Here is an 8,903-nt window from a genome sequence, read left to right as displayed (position 1 = left end):
GGGGATGAGAAAGCACCGATTTTAAAATTAACAAAACGAGAACTAGTGGGGTTACCGCCTAGATGGTAATTATTTGGAAATTATAAGAATACAGAAACTAGGAAAATTACATGGGATGAGATGTCAAACCTCACTAGGCTTATATATACAAGGGGCTCCATGGGTTTTAGATTAGTAACCTAAACTATAAGGAAATGTTATTAAATTTTGTTAAGGGAATGTGGAACTAAACTTGCATAGTAAATTGGCCTAGAAGGAGATTGAGCATTATCACTACATTAATCCCCTTATCAAAGGCGTAATAGCCTGCTCGACATGTCTAGTGATGGAAATCCCACCATTGGATGGAAATTTCGTCACTAGTGCATATTCTATTAGTAACTTTTCTTTTTAGGTCCCACATAATCTGAGGGTCCTAGGGAAAGAAATTTTCCATAGGCATGGTTAGGTCGAAATTAGTTGACACTAAAAGACTTAAAGGTTGGATAATCATTTAGAATCTAGAATAAAATCATTGCTAGGTATAATTATGTATTTGGTCATGTGGTTTCATGTAGATGTTTTCACTTTTACAATTGGTGCCCATTCTTGAACTAGTAAGTACATGCTTAATATATTTGAAAAATAGTTTTTATAGCTGGTATTTTGAAGGATTTACAACTAGTTATGTCATTTAAATTATGGTTGTAATTGAAGTACATATGCCTCTTAAGATTGTGGAGAAATTGCCATGGAAGATATGTGCTTAAATGAAGAAAATGAAATGTTAATGTTCTTAGAGAAAAAAAAATGATTTCTATAGTAGAGGAAGTTAATCTATTCTAATTTGAATTTTGAGGGTAAGAAAGGTTATCCCTAAGGGGTGAGGATTTCCACACTCTCCTTCAAATTTTATTAGCTTCACTTTGATTTTATTATGAATTTGCTATTATTTTTGTAAATTAGCTGTGATAAGCTAGAAATTTGAATGCCAATTGATCTAGGTGGATATCCACTGATATCCACCTACTCCACTAGCTCAAAGCATAGTTCTCCATCCTGTTAGTTTTTCTACAGTTTTTCACGTCCTAAACTTCTAGGGCCATTTTGAGGCCCTAAATGATATTTTTTGGCATGGCATGTGTAATTCTTGGCTATACCTTTCCAATGGGCTATTGAGTGCACCAAATAAATATTGTATGCAAAATTTATGACCTTACGAAGTAGATGTACAAACTAACACCTGTGGGACCCACAAGTCTTTTGGTGTTTCATCTCCTAGAGTTAGGTTTTTGGATGTTTAGCATTTGGTCATTGCTTCTGATGTTTAAAAGGGCCTTTCATCCTCATTGTAATGCACTCTGGAAATACACGTAGTTGTTACATCTCTTCTAAGAGATAAGCTACCACCATTCAAGCTAGTTTGTTTTCATTCTACATTTTAATAGTTTCAACACTTTCTATTTATTAATAAGACTTAAGTTCCACTATATTTCTATGTTTTGATTATAAATTTGTATCTCATTTTGTTCCCTTCATAAATTTAGATCATCAAATGAGTTTATCTCAGTTGGTTGGGAGGAATGACTAATATCCTCCACACCTAGGGTTAATTCTTGTGAGTGACATGTTGAGCAATGAGTATATTGTTATAATTGTTTCCAACCTTATTTTTTATTGGCCTTATGCCTTAAAGATTCTAGGGTTTACCTTGGGTACCATTCTTAAAATGAGGAGAAGTACTTAAGGGTTTTTCCTAGGCTTTGTAACTTGAAAAAAGTTAGAAGTTTAATTATTTATAGATTGTAGCTTCTAGGGTGAATTAGTAATAGAGAAAAAATTAAGTACAATTTCTAAGTTTTTAAAGTTATGTTGTCTAAAATGTGATCACAACCTAAATTGGTAAAATGTGTGAGTATATCATGCTTGTGTAACGTACAAAGTGCATGTGTTCATGGTTGTTAAAAGGAAAATTATCATCACATTTATAGATGGTAAAAATTAATATCAATATGAAGACTTGTAAAAGAATGGTGTTGTAGATGTTTGGTTCATTGTCTAAGCATGAGTAGAATGATTGTTAGGTACTAATGTTGTTTCTCTAGCTCTTGTCATTAAATTGATGAAATTGTTAGAAGATGTTTAATAATGTATTAAAATTGCTACGTGGAAATACACTTAGAAGGCATGTATGCAAAATGTGAATGCTTATATTTGTTAGTTCAAACCTATTTCCCTCTTAGAATTTCCTAGAATGCAAAGTACCTTATGAGTAAATTAATGATCATGCTTATGTTCTAGAATTGGAAGTGCATTGCCATAATATAAATTATAGTTCTTTATATTATTGCAAATTGTTTGTATTTATGCATAAGCCAAAGCATAGTAAGGATGGAACCTATTGAAAAAATTATCCGTGATGTATACCAATGTTGATGTTTTTGGTACATATGTTTATAATGTTGTCCATGGTCTAGTCATAATTCTTTTAGCTAATATACATGGATTTGAATTTGTAAGTGTGGAATGGTTGATGGTAAAGTGAGAGGCTTATAAGATCTATGATGTAGTTAATTATGTCTCAATCATAAAGGGAATATCATGGAGATAAGTCTGTCTCAAATGGGTTGAAGCTCATGGGATATGTGTCTGTCTCAAGCAGGTTGATTAGCGATATGGATGGAAAATTGTATTATAATGTTCAACGAAAGCTAATTGTTTATGGAGTAAAATTGTAGTTGGCAATATGCATGCATTTCACTAACACACACAAAATCTTGTAATGACTATGGGAACATGTTGTTTCTTTGTTGAGAAATTTTAACTTGGTTTCAGTTAAAAAAAAAGTTTCTCTTATTTGGTCTAGCCTTGTTGATTGGTTGGTTTTGTTAATTTAATGTTGAGGAACATTGCATTAAATACTTTATTTGTTTTTTTAGCTCATTTAGATGTACTTGTGGACATTGATTCAACCAAATGGTAAGCATTTTTCTAAGGAAATGGCTAAATATACTATGCTTTTGACCTTTTTAGGTTTGTCAATTGGGGATTTGATGAAATTGTTATTTTTAATGTAAAAATAAAATAAAATTCAACACTCTCAAACACTCATTCTATGCCAAACGTAATGTTAACATCTAAGATAGGTTATTCCGTCAAATTAAAATGATTTTACTAGATTTTAGGTTAGCAATACTAATTTTCCTTCCTTAATATTATCTTTAGATGATAAAAAAACCAATTTATAATATATAATATGTAAATTTGGATTCTTTTATATCAATTGACATTATTAGTCCCTCCCTTAAAGTGGTAGGGACTATTAGTAATTGGATCACAATTTCACATTAGTTCCTACACACAAACCAATTTCTTAAGATAAAGTTTTGGCTCAATATTTGAGTAAATATTTTTCCTAACCACCTACATTGCTTTTGTTTAATAAATCATAAACCTTCAGGCCTTTTTTGGCCTCATATTGAGGCAAAGGATCATTTATTTCGTCAAATAAACTTAGAAAACATATCATATATTTGTCCTAGTTTATCTTGAGGATTTCTTTTTTCTATGTGGTTCATGGTCCTTGTAGATTGGCAATCGCCACGTTCATAAAATACTTGTACCAGACATATCTACCCGAAAAGATCACTTCCTATTGGTTCAACCACGAAACTTGACCTCGAGAGTGTTGAAAGAATTAAACACATAACCTCTCAATAGTAAAAGTGCTTTAATGATGAAAATTCGACTAACTAAATTAACCCTTAAAACTACCTTAAAAATAATTAATGCTAAACTTGAACTTAGCATTAATCAGGGAAAATTTTAAGAACCCCCCCTAAATTTATAAATATAATAAATGGGCGAATCTCCATGGTATATAGGAAAAATGAAAGGCGATTTTATCAATAATATAATATGTATATATAATTTTTTGGCGAATCTCTCACCAGGCATGGCGAATATTTTACTCAATTATAAAATCTTGTAAGATCTTGGCGAGTCTTTCACTAAATAATAAAACTTTGTAAAGTCCTAGTGAATCTTAGCATAGGCTACATGCTGGTTTAATTCCCCCATTTAAATAGGCTACATTCCAGGTGAATACCATGGGTCAATACCATGTGCCATTTTGGTGAATATCATGGGTCAATACCATGTGCCATTTTGGTGAATACCATGGGTCAATACCATGTGCCATTTTTATTTTTATTAATTCTAATATTAGGGTTAATAATGGTTTTTTGCATGGTATTAATAACAATCTAGTCCATGGTATTTGTCCCATAGTATTTTGGCCATAGGTTTCACCTAAATAGAACCCATTTTTTGAGTGTTCGTAAATATAAGGTCACTTATGGAGTAAATATAAAAAAATGTTTTATTTGTTTACCATACCTCTAGTTTATTTATATTTTTATTAATTTACCATACCTCTTTTACAAATATGGTATTTGGCCCATAGGATTCACTTAAATAGAACCTCTTTCTTGAGCCTTCATAAATAGAATGAGGGTTATGGACTAAATATAAAAAGAGGTTTTATTTATTTACGATACGTCTAGTTTATTTATATTTTTATTTATTTACCATACCTTTTGAGTAAGTATAAAAAGACGTTTTATTTATTTACCATACCTCCACTTTACTTATATTTTTATTTGTTTACACCCTTACATGTATATAAGGTGACTTATGGAGTAAATATAAAAAATGTTTTATTTATTTACCATACCTTTCATTTATTTATATTTTTATTAATTTACCATAACTCTTTTATAAATATGGTATTTGGCCCATAGGATTCACTTAAATAAAACCTATTCTTGAAAATGGGCGAATGGATTCACTTAAATAAAACCTATTCTTGAAAATGGGCGAATGGATTCACTTAAATAAAACCTATTCTTGAAAATGGGCGAATGGAAGGTTGTAAGTCCTAATTTCAAGGGCTAAATTTACCTTTTTTACCCTCTCCCTTAAAATAAGGTGGGCTATTTGAGGTGATTTGTAAAAATGTACTATGATACAAAATATTCGCCCACTAAAAATTTAAAACCCCTTAATTTCGCCAAAGGACGAACATTCGCCCCTAAAATTATCCTTGGCATTAATCCCTAACATTTTATATTATTACTTTTTCAAAAAAAAAAAATTTAGATTAATTTTTCATAATAATTATTACATGAAGCCTAAATGATACCTTAATGTGCGTGTTGGCCATCTACCATAGTTCTTACCATTGCCAAAAGAACACTATCTACCCACTTGTAGGGCCTCGTTCATTGGTTAACTATCCAATGTATAGAGTATTAGTCTATACAATGACCATTTCATAGTGTCTCGCTGCTCTGCACGAGATACGTCCACTTGGGTTTTCAATTGGCCTTGAAACAAAGGAACCATCGTCACCAAGAGCAATATGTACTCGACTCGTGCAAGATAATTGGGGAGTCAAAACAATTTTACAACCATTAAACCATAGTTTCTTTTATTATGAAAAAATTCCCATATACGAATAAATAATAGAATTTATTTTCTCACAACTTTTAATGTGCAGATAAATTCATCGTGAAATAAAAAGAAGGCTTCCCTAACTTTGGTGAAAAAACCAGTATCTTATTTCTGTAATAAGATAATGCTTCATCCATGAATATTGCTTTTGTTATTTATTTCAATTGATCTTTCATATGACACACTTTATCCAAACCAAGAGGCCAACATCGTTCAAACGACTAGAGTTAAAAAGTTTTGAAAGTTGTATATAAAAACCAAATAATATTGATTAGGGATCTCTCAAGAGTACTTTCATAAGTAAAGCCAATGTTTCCATTATAACACAGAAAAATGTTTTTAGTAAGAAATGAGGAATATATGTCAATCAAATATATTTAGAGGTAATAAATAGTTGTTCATCCCCTATCCCGTATTATGTTTTAGGCTACATTAATAAAAGCAATGTCTATTGCTTTAGAAAGTAATGCTTATTATAGTGGAATCCTAACCACACATTTGAATCCTTTACATAATTATAAATTAAGAATTATAATTAGAAATAGATGAGTTTTGAAATAAATTTGGATTTTTAGTATTACTAATGTGATATAATTACATTGGAATTGACAAGATTTCACTAATTTAAAGATGGATATAAAATTTATCTCGATCTCAGATGTTGAGTCAATTGTAGTCGAATATGCAACAAGGTAAACGATGGATATAAAATTGACATTTCTTTCAAAGGGGTGTTTATGGATGTAGAAAAGGAAGGGCAAGGCTAATTCGTTATTATATATGATATGTTATTCCATATAGTTCAAAGATAAGAAACACACCATTAAATGCTAGACTAAATATGTCTACTATAATGCGCCTATTTGGTTCCAAGTGTAATCTCGATGTACAAGGTTAAGGAAAACATCTAGATAAAAATATACTCAAGCCTAACATGCAAACAATAATACTCTCTATGCTCATGAAAATTGTTTAGTAAATACCAACATTTTCTAGAAGATATGTATGGTGTTTTAATCATTTACATGGAATGAATCTTGGGGCTAAATAATGTTAATTTTTCTTTACAAAATTCCTTTCTAAATAATTATACCTTGCATTACAATTACTATTGAATTTGACAGCACTCGCACTACAAACAATAATGTTGTTTGAACTTTGTAATGAATTCCTTTTGGTCCTCCCAAGGTTTATAATAAATTCTTATAGAACCTTCTAATGACATGTGATGGGGACAAGCTGAGTTGCCTTGACTGCCCAAAACCTAAGATACTCCAACACAAACACCAATAGCTCTGCTTTAACCACATTATGGAATTTCAGCAAATTAATTTGAAATATGCAGTCAAAATGGAATATGAATTTGACTTCACAAGTCCCATGAGAGAGCTTTCTCTCATCCTTCCAATATTTGTTCTCACCTCATCCAACTCACAAGGGATTCCACTTGTTATGAAATCAGCTCACAAAAAGATATAAAAATGCTATAGAATTCAGCCTCTTCGAGGGGGCAACCTCCTTTACATTACACAAATGAACAATTCTTGGATGATACAAATGAAAAGACCTCCTTTCTATATATATGAGTCTAAGGGTTCATGATATAATCAAAGCTGACATAACAATAATAATGTAAGGGCACAACAATAACAATAGTGGCCTTCTATGGAGCACAATAATAACAATATGGAGACTACATGGGCACAACAATATAATGAGGGGGTTGCACTAATAACAATAGGGGTTACACTAGTAGTCTAGGGACCTAACATGCCCCTCTCCTTCAAAAGTGCTATCCTCAACGCTTGAGTAGTTTTGGGTGCTTCTGTACAAAATTATCATCGATCCATGAGGAATCTTCAGCGAGTAAGTTCTTCCACTTGATGAGATACTCTGAAATTGATCTATGTCGCAGTTGTCAATTTCTTGGTTCTATGACTGATTCAGGTTCCAATATGATTTTTCCTTCCTTGTCAAGTTCTGGAAATATTGCTTGAACTACGATCTTCTGCAATTTTTGAATGAGTTCCCACCTTGCTTCGTTATTCTTCCATTCATCCCTTGCTTTGTTTATCGAATTTGGTTGGATAATTATACCAACCTCTAGCATTTCTGCAACCATACGTTCAATTTCACTCCTTTGGGCATATGGATATCTGTGAGGCCTTATTTTTGGAGGAACACTTCCTGGAATCAAATGAATAGCATGATCATGATCAAGAATAGGTGGGAGGCCCTTGGGAGTCTCAAATACCTTGGAATGATTGTCCAAAACTTTTTGGAGATTTGGAGAAATAGATGATTTCGATGTGAGAACCTCTAGTGAACATAATTGTGCAATCCGTTAGAGTTGATTATCTTTCTCGGTTTCCCTGTGATACCCCTTAATTCAACTTCCTTTCCTTTAGAAGAAAATTTCATGAAAAGTTCTTGAAAATTAAAAGCTATTGTACCCAAGGATTGTAGCCATTGGACTCCTAGTACAACATCAGCACCACCCATTGGAATAGAAACATTGGGGTATTCAATACATATTCTCCTATGAATAACTTGATATTATGGCACTTTCCAGAGCAATTTATGGTTCCTCCACTTGCAACCATCACTTGACACTCTGGTGCTGGATATAGGAAGCAATTCAATTCGTTGGCTATCTTACAATGAATAAAATTATGGGTACTGCCCGAATCAGTCAAAACTATTACCTTTTTCTTCTTGATATGTCATTCTATCTTGATAGTTTGAGGAGTGGTAATTCCAGCCATTGCATTACAAGATATGGTCAGATTCATTTCTTCTTTTTCGATGTGATCTTTCACTTCTTGAACCTTTTTCTTCTTGATATGTCCTTCTATCTTGAGAGTTTGGGGAGTGGTAATTCTTGCCAATGCCTTAAAAAATATTGGCGAATTCATTTCTTCTTTCTTTGGGGTTGGTTCCTGGTGTATATCCTCTTCTTTTGATGTTTCTTGATCCTTTTCTTCCTCATCTTCACAATCTATGTAAAATCATTTCTTCTCAGCACACTTATGACCTTTAGTGTATTTGCTATCACAAATGTAATAAAGCCCTTTTTCTCTTTTTTCTTCCAATTGTTGTGGTGTAAGCCTTGTACGTTGTGGAAGCCTAGGAGCAAAAATACTTCCATATTTATAGTTGTGAGTGGTGGGATTCCTTGTTTCCATAATTCCGCTTTCAATTTTTCTTGCCAACTTGAATGCCTTCTCCAATGAATCAGGTTCCCAAAGATGAACCTCATGTTGAATGTTATCCTTTAAAGTCCCTATGAAGACATCAACCCTTTGCTTCTCTGGAATATCATTTACCCTTATATTCAATTTTTGAAAGTCCTCAATGTGCTCTGCCATTGAACCCTTTTGTTTGAGATTTATCAATTGGCTAAAGAAGGT

The sequence above is a fragment of the Pinus tabuliformis genome, chromosome J (assembly GCF_031772625.1).
Source record: "Pinus tabuliformis cultivar Carrire ecotype Pingquan chromosome J, CPIR1, whole genome shotgun sequence".
Classification (NCBI taxonomy): Eukaryota; Viridiplantae; Streptophyta; class Pinopsida; order Pinales; family Pinaceae; genus Pinus; species Pinus tabuliformis.
This window is presented reverse-complemented; position numbering follows the sequence as displayed.